This window comes from Cyanistes caeruleus, chromosome 2 (genome assembly GCF_971803275.1).
Source record: "Cyanistes caeruleus chromosome 2, bCyaCae1.hap1.1, whole genome shotgun sequence".
NCBI classification, from domain to species: Eukaryota; Metazoa; Chordata; class Aves; order Passeriformes; family Paridae; genus Cyanistes; species Cyanistes caeruleus.
Genome location: NC_141702.1, coordinates 31,795,687 through 31,809,936, shown reverse-complemented (window position 1 = coordinate 31,809,936; position 14,250 = coordinate 31,795,687). Strand labels below are relative to the sequence as shown.

The 14,250-nt window shown below is 36.7% G+C and overlaps 2 long non-coding RNA genes across 2 annotated transcripts; one reads left to right on the top strand and one right to left on the bottom strand.

Annotated features, from left to right (window-relative positions):
* Window positions 1-5,971: 5,971 nt before the first annotated feature.
* Window positions 5,972-12,168, top strand: LOC111926078 (uncharacterized). The gene is made up of 3 exons (XR_002862656.2): window positions 5,972-6,214; window positions 6,560-6,673; window positions 8,414-12,168. It is a non-coding gene; the product is annotated as an uncharacterized LOC111926078 (long non-coding RNA).
* LOC147654712 (uncharacterized) lies at window positions 8,237-13,446 on the bottom strand. Its single transcript, XR_015282972.1, has 2 exons — window positions 13,325-13,446; window positions 8,237-8,818 (listed from the first exon to the last, which is right to left on the bottom strand). It is a non-coding gene; the product is annotated as an uncharacterized LOC147654712 (long non-coding RNA).
* Window positions 13,447-14,250: the final 804 nt, after the last annotated feature.

The following is a 14,250-nucleotide window of genomic DNA, read 5'->3' as shown; positions in this document are numbered from 1 at the left end:
TCATGTAAACTATAATAAGTTTTTTTCTTGATTAGTTTCTCCTCCAAGGACACTTTAGCATTGTCTTCTAAATCTAGAGCAAGAAATTAAATGCAACTTGATTGAGGCTGTTTAAGGACCTGTCATCACAGACTGGTGTCTGAGATCTTTAAAACCAGGGACATCTGCTCCAGTAAAGTGCTGATGTAGCAGAGTATAACCCACATATTACACAGTGGTTTAATGGCACTTAATAAAACTGCCATGTTTTAATCCTGTTTTAATGGTGTTACATGTTGAAGGACATTCAACAGTGCATTTGTCTTCCACTTGACTTTCACAAGTTGGACCATCCTCACTGGTCAGTGAGGGAGGATTTTTTGCTTTTCACAAGTGAATGTGCATAAACTGTATATATTATAGCAACAGTTAAAAAGGTAACTTGTCTTCAAATACCTAAATTTCAGTTCAGTCGTAAAATACACCTGCAGACACTGCCTGCACACCACGCTGATAGATTGGGCACTGTTTTTTCCAACCACATTAGGTACCTTCAAAGAAAAAATGAGGACTACAATAGTGCAGTTGGAAAACATGTTTTTCATCCAAGAAAAACCTGAATTTGCTGTGATATAATGAGAAGTTTTTCAGTTATTTATTTTTCTCTGTGAAATTACAAAAGATTTATCTAAGACCTGAGTAAGGCACAGAACAGAAAGAGGAGATATACTGTGAAAACACAGCTATATATCTTACAGGTGATGTTTTGGAGGAAAAGTTTTAGAAAAGCAAAAGAAAATACTGCATGAAATGCAGTCCTGCTTGAATCTCTGAATATGATAATATGACTTGTGTCCTGGAAGAGCATACCTTACCTGAATGCATGGTCAGATGGTGTGGTGCTCAGTGCAACTGCCTTAGAAATGGGTAATATTGAAGAAGATCTCTGGAAGGTTCTTCTGTCCCTGTCCCTTTCAGACTTTTAGTGATAATTCAGAAATAGGTAGATCTGTACTTACAATTATTTACTCACAATAGTTTCTTGATTACATTTAAGACTAGCTGGTTGCATCAAAGTGCATGCCTGGGGCGAGCTTTATTACATCTTTCCCTTACAGAAAGGGACAAACTTTGAGGAAATGTATGTTAGATTTAAGAACTGTCTGTGTTAGTGATTTGTCTTATCCAGAGCTTTTGTAAACTTGATAAACACAGCCTTCAGTTAGGGGTGGCACAAAGATATTTCTTACCAAAGCAGAGATGGAAAGACCATGATTTTATAGGTCTCCACTTCCTGCACATACTGCTTGAAAGATAAAATACCTTTGTATTTGTCTGTAGACACCATGAAGAAACAACTATTGAGAAAGATAAAAGTGAAAACCATGTCTTTCTGTTGCAAATGTTTAAATGGATTCCAAGAAGTCCTCATTTTAGGATAAGGTCTTCATTGGCACACATAGGAAAAAACCTACATTTACACTAATTCTAGTTCTGAATGATTTAGACTAGCCCTCAACTCCTTCCATCGTTGTTTAAGGGTGTACAAATAATAGAGAAGTGTATCACACAAGTTCCACAAATAATAGAGAGGTGTAGCACATCCACAGTCTTTTTTGCCTAAGTGACACCTGAAAGGCTTTCCACCCATTGTACTATCTCAGGTCAAATGTCTACAGCCATCCTAAGCATGTCCAGTAATCCCTGCTGCTGCAATCCTTTATTGCTGCTCTGGCCCAAAGTACCACCTCTATCAACAAAAACAGAACCAAACATAACAATATACCCATTCACTGGATGGTAAATAATCTATGAGGTGAAGCAAGAAATTATACCTGTTTTGAGGGGAATGCTACTGCTATGGGAAAGGACTCTATTGAATTTTGATTCATTACTCTAACAAAATTTACATTACTCTAACATTAATTAAATTAAAATAACATTACTCTAACAAAAATTACTCTATTGAACTTTGACAAGTACTTGGCATCTATTGCTTGCTTATAATTCCTGGCTTAAGTGCCCCCTCTGAAGTGAAATGCAGCTACAGCACACTGTAATGTGGGTTGGTTTGTTTTTTTTAATATGTTCCATCAGTCAAGGAGTTTTCTAGTTTAAAATATTTTGTCAGTTACTCAGCTATCGGTTTTCAACTTCATCAGTGTTAACTTCTTGCTACAGTCCAGTTACATAAATTACTAATTGATCTGCTTGATGATAGTCACTAAAGAACTTTCCCACTACCACTGGGAAGGGATTGAGGCAACAAAAGGCACCCACCTATGTAGGTATTGTCAGCAGCAGAGCTTCATCTAGCACTTTATTCTAGTATCTCCTCTACTGACATTAGACTCTTCAAATTTCTTTATTGCACCTGAAAGACCTTATTTTCATTTAAAAACTTACTATCATGCCTCGTGATAAGAATAAAAAATACTAATACTTACAATTTAATCTCAACTTTTAGGGTGTTCCCCTTGCATTCACTTTTAATATTGCTAGCTCACGTATTTTATTGGTGTGAGGATATGCCCTCAAACAAGTTGTTTGTTAGACTTCACCAACTTCACAGAAGAAATTATGGCCATCTGCTTGAAGTATTTGCCTCTAGAGCTCAAAACTTAAAAGGAGTTATAGCAAAATCATGGGGAAACTCAAGTGACACTGAAAATCAGTAATACAATACTGTGATGTACTGACCCTCAGCATATAAATGTCATATACCTTCCCATCATTTTTTATGAATTAGCTATATCTGGAAAAGCTGCCAATGCTTAAATTTCCAAAGTTTTGTCAGCATATTCTGATGTGAAATGAGACAGGAGAAATAAATCTGTGTGACTTTTAATAATCCTTTGGTACTGAAATGGATATTACAGCACAGTAGATTTGTTGCTTCTTGTTAAAGTATCTTGCCTCCCTATTAACAGCACTTGCTATGAAGATTTATTTTCTTGATGATGTCAGAGAAAAGGAGAATTTTCCTTTACTTTGTTTTACCAACAACAAACCCCATATTTACAAATGTACTGCTTTGTATATCCCTCAAAAACAATTGCAATGAAATTATTCAAATTTAAAATTCATTCTGTTTTAAATTGTCCATTCCCATACATAAGTCTCATGTAGGCCATGACTATGCACTGTGTGAAATATCTCTTCTCTCAAAGCAAACAAGGAACTACTCAAGATGTCTTCACTCTATGCAGCACCCCAGCTGTAAGCCTTTATTCAATAAACACTACTAGAAAAAATCAGAAATAAGCAGAGCAGCAGCAATGCAGACATCAAATATTAACAAGGCTGCAAGGGAATCCCTTCCCCAGAATGAAGGATGGGACAGTGCAAGTCTCCATCTCCAAATATTTGTTAGGGTGGAGTGAGAAAGAGTGGTGCATTTCCGTTTCAAGGATATTGATGGAGCCCAAGCAATGGTTATGAGAGAATAGAAGAACCAGAGCCACTATTCTTTTTTTTTTTTACTGCAGGTGTTACAAAAGGGGAAATATAACTGTTTGTAAAAAGGGTTGAAGGAGGAACAATCTCTCCACCCACCCAGTCACCCAAAAAAATAAGATAAAAGGAGCAGCGGGAGCTGAGATACAGGCTGAATTAGTGAGGTTGCCAAGTACTGAATATAACTTCTTCAGCCCCTTTATTCTTTCATCCATTGTAAAGGACAAAAGGGAGACCTTTGAGACATGGAGAAGTTATCTCATAGCTGCTCAGCACATGGTAAATCAAGCACTGAGTCAGCTTTGTGCAACCTTTCCACAGCCCTTCTTTTCCACTGCTGTCTTTCACCTGAAGTGGCCCAAAGACCCTTAGCTGCAGTTTGCAACCAGTCCTGCAGAATACACAATGCATTTACATATTTCACAATTTAAAAGAAACAGTATTGAATTTTAAAAGGTTTGGTTGGGGTTTCTTTTTTCCTTTCTGTTAATAGCTTTTCCCCTTCCAAAATGACTCTTTTAATTTTGCAATCTTTTTAGTAAAAATTACAGGATAGCTGTTTTTTTCTCTAGAAATTATTTTGGCATTACTGTTTAATCCTTGGAAAAACTAGGCAATGTGATTTTGGGTTTTGTTGTTGTTTGTTTGGGGGTTTTTGTTTTGGTTTTTTGCGTTTTGTCTGGATGGAGAGGTGTAATACAGCTCTAGCAGTCTCTGTGCAAATCCATAACAGAAAAGAATGCCTTTTAAAACATAAAAGCATTTAGTAGCATGAAAGTAGAAATACACCCTGAAAGTAAGTTTCTTTCAGCAGTTCTACAGGCTGTTTGTGACAGCCCAGCTGCAAGCCTTTTATTTTTCTCCTGAAGCCTTAAAAAAAAATGAAATATAGATGAAGGTCACTTTTTATTACATCTCCCCTTATTGTGAATGGGTTTATTTCTTTCTGCTTTTACTGCTAAGAAACTGACAGTCTCAGCAACAGAGATAGTAAAACACTCGTATTTCCCTTACTGTATATGATACACTGTAAGATTTTTAAATTATGGGAAAGACAGTGAAGGGGGCTCTTGATTCACCAGAGGGTACATTTAGGAAGAGATACAAAAACAAGCCTTCACTTATCCTCTAATATTTTCTTAAGGACTCACATGAAAGGAAAGCAACCAAGAGCTGAGATACCTGAGTGACTGCAAAGAAGAAATGTTCCCTGCCTGGGAAAAGGAACCTCCTACTTGTCTTCGCTCCAGAGCCATCTACACCTCACCAGAAAGCTCTGAATGCAAATCAGCTGCACCTGCACCTTCTGCTATTAAGGTTAAAGCCAACATCTCTCCATTCCAGAACAATAGGGGTGCATGCTTAATGTAGGCACTTTATTTTATTTTTTTATTCTTTTTTACAAGAATTTTCCCAGTGAAGTTTCACTTCTTTTTTCATGTGCTCCTGGAGGTCTATTGTCCATTGCATAGGTATGCTCAGAAGGCATTTGTGTTTGTGCCTCAGAGGGGTAACTTAGACCCTAATAAAAAGCTAGATCTTTTTTTAATACTCCTTTTTTGCTTTCCTTGGTGGCATCATGGAAAAATTTCTCCCTTACAGACATATAAATAGTATAAAAAACCTGACATAAACCCTTTCACCTTTCTTTATGATTAAATCATGTTTTCTTCTCTCAAATACAGGAAAGAATCAATAAAAAATTCAAAACTAGAGTTATAATAAGGAAAGTACCCAAATGTAAATAAATCAAATAGAAAGAAAAACAGATTCCTTCCTCTCTTCTGTTGATTATAAATGACACAGTTCTGGAAAAGGAAAGACAGTCCTGAATAATAACAGCAGCAGCAAAGTCCTGGAGGGCTGAATATATATAATGTTTATATTTGTATGCACATGGTTGCAGTGCCCCAAATGCCTTGACAGGGCACCTCTGATGGCAGTTGTTACAAAAGGCTAATAGTTTAACTGCATTTACATACTGCAAAAGATACTATAAATATTTAAAATAACAACAGAGTGCCTTTTCAACCTTTGAACTGCTTAATGCATCATCATGAAAATCTTTCGCATGACTGGCAGAGGTTTCTCCAGTGCTGAAAGTGGCTGAGTTTATATCTCTGCTGTTAAGAAATCCAGCTAAAATATACAGAATGGAAAGTGAGTACACAGAGCAGCATAGGAGATCTCCTGTTGTGGGTCTGCTAACGACATCAGATGCTGAAAAGTGCAGCAAGACTCTGAGAAAAAGAAAACCTAGAAGAGTTGAATTTAACAAAAAGTGACTGCAAGTATCTAATAAGTATGCTTTCTGTTTCCATAGCAACTTGCATCAAAGAAATGGAAAGCACTTTAAACATCAATCAATTTACCCTCAACAGTACCATGTGGAAGGCAAAATATATATTAGAAGAAGTAAAATTGCTTCCTGGTGATTGCTGGGCTGTATTTTAGAAGTCCTTTTTGCTACCGCTGCACTAACTTCCTCATTAACATTCAGATTTTCAATCTGTCTTTTGCATGTTCTCTCACACAGATTGTTACCCAAGAGGATTGATCAGAGACGTTGAGATAAAGAGTGAAGATCTTGGGAAGTAATGAATTTAGCTATTACTGAACACTAGATCAATACAGCAACGTCTAAGCAATCTTATCTCCTGTAAGTCATCACTGCAAGAAAGCGTCTGCAATGGCAGATGCCAGAACAACAGTGGCCTCTTTCATCAAGAATTTTGCCAAAGGACTTGTACAAAACCCATATTTTGGCTCTCTATACTAGGTAGGTACAGAATGCATGTAATTCCCAGTGGATAGGAACCATGACCCAGTATGTACCTGTAAATGATGGGTGGCTTTAAAATATTTTAAAAATTACTTTATAGTATCAGTATGTCTGGAGATAAAAGAGAAACCTAGCAGATCTTCTGTTAGTATGTGTGACATGCCTGTCCCCAACAGAAGAAAATAAGGTCAGCCTAGTTTTTCCTGCTCTTGAATTTTAGGAGTTGGGGAATCTAAAGCCTGAAAAATTTTTCTGCTCTGGAGCCCACACAGACTGAAATTGAAATGGTCATCTATTGGCAAAAAGTTGTGGTAAATCTTTGTGCTTTCTTTTATTACTCAGATGGCTCGGCTGGCTGGAATGAAAGTGAAGATGACAGACAGGATTTTGGTCTCTGGAGAGAGAAGATCTCACTGTAAGACTGGATGTTGCACGATCTCCACCACTAAGGACAAGGTTAGAGTTTGTTATGACCAATACATTACCTCCCTTTCACCATCTGGTTATGTTTCTTTGCTAGAGAGAAGGTTAGAGTTAGATCACATGAGTCTAAAGAGTAATGAGAAGCTTTTTCCTTGTGTTTTGAATGGCTCTAAGAGTTTTTGAGGACTACGAAGACGCTTTCATACAGTACTTCACATCCACTTTTCCAGAAGAAAGGGGTCCTCTAAGTCAAGCTGGCAGCTAGTGTTAGCTGTTGGGATCTAGCAGTTTCAGCTATTGTCTGACTGGCATTTCAGAGTTCAAATGAAAGTAGATGCCTCTGACGAGCAGTATTTTGATGGGTTTACTACTCACAATGGAACCCTGGGATAGAATGAATTTGACAGTAAGCATTAGGGCTTGTATTTTTAAATCTAAAAACTAGAGTTCCTTTTTCCCCTGTGTGCTAAATGACTCTGATTGCAAGAAGGCAGGTGTGACCCTCAGTAGTCACTGTTTCAGAAAAGATGGATTCCCTTGGCTAGAATGGAAAGGTAAAAGTTAGGAATGGTGTCAGGATTTGCTAATCCAAAAAGTTGTAGATCTTTAGAGAGGCAGAAGTTTTGTATCAACTCTATGCAGTATGAGATGATATTTTTTTTTCATTGCTGGGGTAGCTGCCCCATATTTAATTACATTAAGATTTAGGACAAAGTAATATAAAATATAAAATATCCTCTTTGCTGAATGATAATGGGCTTGAGAGTAGGAAGAGGGAAGGTATTTCTTAAGTCACATACCTTAAGTACATATTTTCTGAGGAGATGGAACCCTGGGCTATAATTAAGGTTAGAGTTAGGGCTACTGGTTGTATGTCAAAAGCAGAGATCCTGACTTAATGCTCAGTGCTGTATGTCCCATGGTGAGGAACTGCACTGCTGCTGTCATTTGTGGCTGATTATTAATGCTTCCTTTCACTGCTCAGGTAGCTCTGACAGCAATAATGAAGGCAAGAGCTGGTTAAAGATTCAAAACTCACAGCCTGAAGAAATTATCTCCTTGAACTCTGTGAGCTAAAGGGGTTTTGTTGTGTTCTCCACAGAGCTGCTATACTAAACCGATCATTTTTCAGCAAGAGTTGCCAAACAAACCAAGTTATGCCCAGTATATTAAATCTTGTATTTAAGACTGAATGCATGGATTTAATTCTAAATTAGTTAAAAGTTTAAATAACAAGGCAGATGTCAGAAATTGCTCTCAAAATAAGTAATGAAAGTCACCAGGCTTCTTTTTAGCTTTGAGATTTCTCTGAGCAAAGGAAGGTGTTTGGAGAAAAATGTTTCTCAAGTTATTGCTGTTGAGTACTGCTGGGTATTTGGGTTCCTTGCAACTTATTAGGTCTTGTTCAGGTAGAAGCTTCTTAGCTATGTATACTTCAAGCCTTTGTTTTAATTTTGATTTCAGAAAAAACAGATAATTATGGTTTCAAGGTTTGTACCAGCTTTCATCCTCTGCTCAATACTAAGGAAACAGAACAATTAATTCCCAAAGACTGAGAGTATACTGTAACTTATGATTTAGGGAAATGCACTTAAGTTTATGGTATTGTAATATTTAATAGCTTTTTTCCAAAACGGATAAGATTGTCATGTTTATTTGCTTAATTTATATAACACATGAAAATACATTAGCAAGAAATTGAGTTTTCTATGTATGTATCTTTTACTTCAAAGCCATGTTACTATTACGAGCATGTTTATCTTTACAATTAAGGTTTTAGCATATTTGTCCTGAGAATGCCTGGAAACCAACATGAAGGAATAACCAAATGTTCCCAGAATCTACTAATCCTGTCTATGCCTTCATCACCAACCTCAATCACAGAGCACACCCAACAAAGCGCAAAGAAGAAAAAATAAAGGAAGCATTCTTTAACTGCTTGCACATATTTTTCATATAAACTATTGCTCTGATCCATCTATAGCACCAAAGAAATGGCTTTGTTCTTCCACTCATAAAAGAAACATTGTCTCAGAGTTTATCTGAATTTATGAGCCATAGATATCACAGCCTTTCAGAAGAGAAACCATTGATGTCACATGCAGTGATGACGTCACAGAAAATATCTCTGCCTTCTGTTGTTGGGGAGATGTACATCCAGCTGCTCTCCTGAGTGATCTGCAGTGAAGATAAGTTTAGGAACTTATCCCCAAGTAGTTTTGGAGAAGTTCAGTTCCAGAAAACCTTTTTTAACTGAGGTCTTGAATATGATGTTTGTTTCATTTGGGTTTTTCTTAAACAGAAAAGTGTGGGTCACTGGAAGACAAGACATAACCTGCTGAGATGAAACCAAATGTTCTGCAGACGAATATGTACACATATATATATATATATATATTAAACAAACAAACAGGATATCAGACCTTTTTTGTTATCTTCTGATCTTTTGTTGAGAACTGAACTATGGGCGCACTAAGGCAAAAGAACCATCTGTCATAGTTGAGGCTCTGGTTTCGAAACAAAGTAAATATGAAAATAAAATCCTGCAGGGTTCATACCAAACTTGATCACATTTCTACAGGCTTCAGATGACTGATTTCAGCATTCTCTAAAAGCTGTACTATTGGTGAAAATTGCACCACAGGCAATAAGGAAGATCTATGCTGCATTTGCAAGTGAAATGAATGGGCACAAAGCATGCTACACTTTTATCTTTGCAATTCATCATATTAAAACTAATCATGGCAGGTGTAATTATGTGAGCACCAAAAATAAATAAGTAAGCAAATAAATAAATAGCTCTCAAATTTTCCTAAGTGTTCTGCTTTTCCTAAGCATAGTAAATCTATGGGTTGGAGAGGAGGTTGAAATCGTCCTTACAGCTGAAGATATTTTGGGAAGAAAGTGCTAGTTAGGAAAACTGCTAAGTTTCCTTATCAGTGCTAAGTTATCTGTGTTAAGATTCTCTTATCACAGAGAGAAAGGAAGAAACAACAGAAAAGGAAGGAAGGAAGGCAGGAAATACATGACTTTACTGTCAGCAGTTTCTCAGTGTGTAATAATTTTTGACAGAATAAGCCATACCTCTCTAGTGTATTCCAAATTCAATTTTGTTTTTTTACAATTTGAGTCAACTGTATTCCAGCTGCAAACATTGTGACAATAGCACGTTATTTCCCAGACTGAGGCTGACTACTCCATGCTACATTAGTGAACAGAATAAAGTCTTCCAAACATCTCACTTAAAGCTGTATCTTCTTGGTACTGGCTTTTGCACTCTGTTCACACTGAGTACAAATTTAAACAGCATATCTTCCTGTAGTCATTGGAGGTCCTGAAATAGCAACTGCTATGAGGGATGGGCTCCCTTCCTTCAGAGAAAGGGAAACAATATCTTCGAAGTGGAAACACAAATGTAAACATTTCTTTTGTTGTAAAAGGACAATTACTGTAACACCTACATCAAATGAAAAACGTTATGTCTTTTAAAATTAATTTTCTTTCCCTATAACTATGATTAGAAGCTACAGATTTGAAAAAAATGCCAGTAATCCTGCACTAGGAAAACTGGTTCAGGCAATGGAGAATTTTTTCTTTTAAATTGACTGTCTCTACATACGAAGAACTTCCTCAGAGTGGATACAAAAAAAATTGTGGAAGAGTTTCTGCCACCAAGGAGTTTATAAACAGGAATATTTCACTGCTGCTTTTCTCATGCATAGTATTGTACAGGGAGCAAGCTCCTATTTTTTTCCCCCTATCTGTTGCTTTCCTGGCACACACTGAATTTTCACAATGAGTGAGAAGCCTGAAGCATGAAGTTACATGCTGCAAAGTGGCAGTGAGAAGAGCCATGTGTCATATTGTGTATCTTGATCACAGTCTTTCTAAAGTAAAAACATTCAGAAGATTCAAGGAGCTATTCTGGCAGGGGTGGCACTGAGCAAGTATCGTCCATGGTCTGTCAGATAAACACAATATTGTTGTGTCAGATCTTCATCAAGACTTCTTCCACACACATATAGAAAATAATTTTAAACACTTCTCCTATCACAGTCAAAGTCACAAGAGATGTTTCCTGTGACTCTTTTTAGACCTTGGGTGTAGACTGAAATCCCTAAAATAGATCATATATTGTGATCCAAAGTTAGCTGAATGCAAAAGATCAGCATTTTGCTGCTTTCTTTTCCTTGTGAAATTCTCTGCACCAGAGCAAGATGCTGTAGAAAGAAATTATGATATTTGAAGGATATGTTTCTGAAAGATGTGATGCCCCTGAAAATATGGGACTACTGCATTTTGTAAGTAATATTAAAAGTAATAGTGTTTAATATCAGCAAGAAGACATTCTATCTAAAAGATAACAGCACATCACTGCAGAGAAAGGGCTTTAGAATGTTTTGAATATTGGTAGCCATGTATCTGGACCCATAATTTTTCTGGTCTATAAATACATACACCTTTGGAATAAAGATAAAATTTCTAGGATGATAGACATTATAGGCTCTAATGGGTGATCATAACTACGAAATATGCCTGCATCCCAAAAACCACAGAACTCCATATGTTACCAGAAAATACTTCGCTTCTCCAAACTTCAAAATATATATTAAGACAACTATTTAAAATACTAAATATCTTCAGGCTGAGATCTTCAAAGTTCAAGAATCTGTTAGATTTTTCATGCGTAGCAGTTAACACCTACTACTGCAACCAGTAAGTAAAAAGCTTGAAAAACATATTTTTCAATCAAATATGTGTCTGGTATGCTATCATTACATTTCCTGATGCTGCCTACAAATCTGTTTGGTTTTCTTGAAATATATATTTCCACAGTTCTTTCACAAGAAAAATATGAGAATCAAATCTGACCTTTTTTTAAGTCTTAAAGAAACTCAAGAATATTGCTCACCCTGTCAGAACTAAATTAATTACTGCAAAACTTCAATCTGGATAGTAGTTTTCAAATGATGAATATTTACTGGTTGTCAATATATTTAGATGTTTTATGAAAGCAATAAGTTTCAAATGGAGATATAAATAATTACAGTGTTTTCAGTTCAGACTTGTATAAGTTACTTGATCTGAATGCTAAATTCATAAATCTAGTGATGATTCTTTGCTTTTGGATTTAACTTTTTGTTTCCTATTGCTCATCATGGTAGTGAGTATTGCTCATTGGGAACTAAGCTGTGCCTAAATATCTGTAGATGAAGGAATGTAGGAGAGATGAATGTCTTACTTATGGTAACCACCCAGGTTTAGCATTAATCCATAGAATGCAAATTGCAGAGTTAAATATCATCTGTACTAATCATTATATCTGAGGTTGACTGAACTGAAATCAATCTGTGGAATGTTGTGACATATTAGTGTTCACTGTCAGCTTATTTCAGAAGAGAACTCTCACGACATGCTTCTGTCTCACACAAATAACCAGATAGTCTTGTCTATGTAACCCTCACTTTTTATTAATTTTGCTCATTCTCTACTGGTGGTATGACCTTACTAAATAAATCTGACTAAATTAGGACAAGTAAAGGCTGGATTTTATGAACTTTCTCAATATCTTGTTAATGTGTTCACAGGATATTTTCTAGATCTTCAGCTGATTCAGTAACTGCATTATCTAACTGATCTTGTTGTTTAGGACCATGTTTAGAGATAGCCATACTAGAGTATGACACATGAACCTCATGGTTATGCAAATAACACAAATAATATTTGTTTTGAAGTAGTTTGTAAAAGTAGAAATTGTTGGTGTTTGTTACACATTCACTTTTAAAGGCCCTGGACCAAAATTTCAAAATACAATCTACCTGCTCACTATTAACTTTCTGTAGGACTTGCTGCCCATTAAAATAACCTCTAGATATATATTAGTTCATCAGGCAATTGCATGCTTCCAAATTAAAAGCAAAGAAATTTTTGAGCACTGCAAACTTTTATACAAAAAAACAACCACACGTAATTGCATTCTATTTTTGAGTACTTTAAATAAGTTCTCCCAAATGTCACCGTTTGTTTTAGCCAGTTACTGGCTAAAATACTAATAATACTAATAATGCATAATTAATGAATAATACTAATAATGAATATTAGGCAGCCTCCAGTGTGCATCAGATATGTTAGAAGAATGCAAGACTGGATACACTCCAATGATTTAATTATGTATACAGACAGTAACACAATAGCAGACAGAGGAAGAAATTAATATAATGTCTTTTATGTCTCTTTTTTTAAAATTTTTATATACTAGTACCAATGTCTTTCTTCATATATCCCTCCTTACTTGCTGATGCCAAAATATATGGTGACACTCAAAAGACAATAAATGTCGGCCCTGCCTTGCCCAATGCTGCTCTCAGGTCTCCCTGGGAAGAGAGAATGCACTTTGGTAGGGCTCCTGGTGTCTCCCTGAGGAGAGAAGGAAACCTTAGGTGACTGCAGCTAGCCGATACATCCCTCAGTCTGGTGCCCTTACACTCTCCCCCAGCTGCAGCTGCTTTACATTTTCCCCTTTTAGCCCACTAAAGCTCTCAAAAGGCAACTGGTTGAGAAGCCCAGAAACTTGTGTAATATCAGCTCAAGATAAACCTAATCACAGGTGAGCTAGTACTCCTCTACTGCATAAAATCAGGCTGATAAATGAGTTCATCAGGACACCACAGGCTCTTTTGCTACCTGGCACTGGCTGGTGAATGAGCATGACCTGGCATGGACAAGGGCCACTAAGAAACCTCGTCAAAAAGAAGATTCCTGAAAAACATGAACCAAAGTTTCAAGCTCCTCAGAGGATCTCCACCAGAGCCTTTTCAGGCTCTGTCTTTTATGAACGGTGTCAGTGGGTGCTGTGCTGGCATTTGGCCAGTGCCTATGCCTAATGGCTTGGATTGCAGAGCACATGAGTATAGTTAGTGCTACTTAAGGGAACAATAACTAATCAGTTTAGGGAAGAGATGATAATGCTTTCTGTAATCGAATGCGTGTTTTACTCTCTTACCTAATCACATCCTCCTTTTTTCTCAAGAACACAGGAACACTTCACTGGAAGCTGAATGGAGATGAAAATATAAAGTGGAATGAGAGCTGGATTTAAAGCTCATGTATAATCAAGCTATATGAATGAGATGAAGGCTCAGTTCAGTCTCCTCCCCTCTTCCCTGCTCAGCGGGTGCTGACACAAGAGTAGAATTTATTGCACAGTAACTATACCACAATTGCTATTTGTGGTAGTCCCTTTCAAGTTATGACATTAAGAAATAATATTTCAGGGCCAGATGTGTTAGTTAATCCCTCTTCTCCATTCTCCTTCTCCATTTTTGTGAACATTTTTATAAAAATAAGATGGTGAATAAGTAATTGACATAACGTCCTGACCTGGATTTTGAGGGAGAAGTTGTTTTATTACCTGTCCTTCTCTTCCATGCTTTAGAAGGCATGAGTTCAGGAAACTTTAAGAGCACGTACTTCCAGGTAACATTCTGAACTTGCTTTATGAAACCCATTTCAGAGGTTAATCTACAGCAACTCCTTTAATATATACAACAGGAGAAAGCTGTTTTGACTCACTGGTTTTGACTTTGGTGGTCACCTGTGGGACTGTCCAT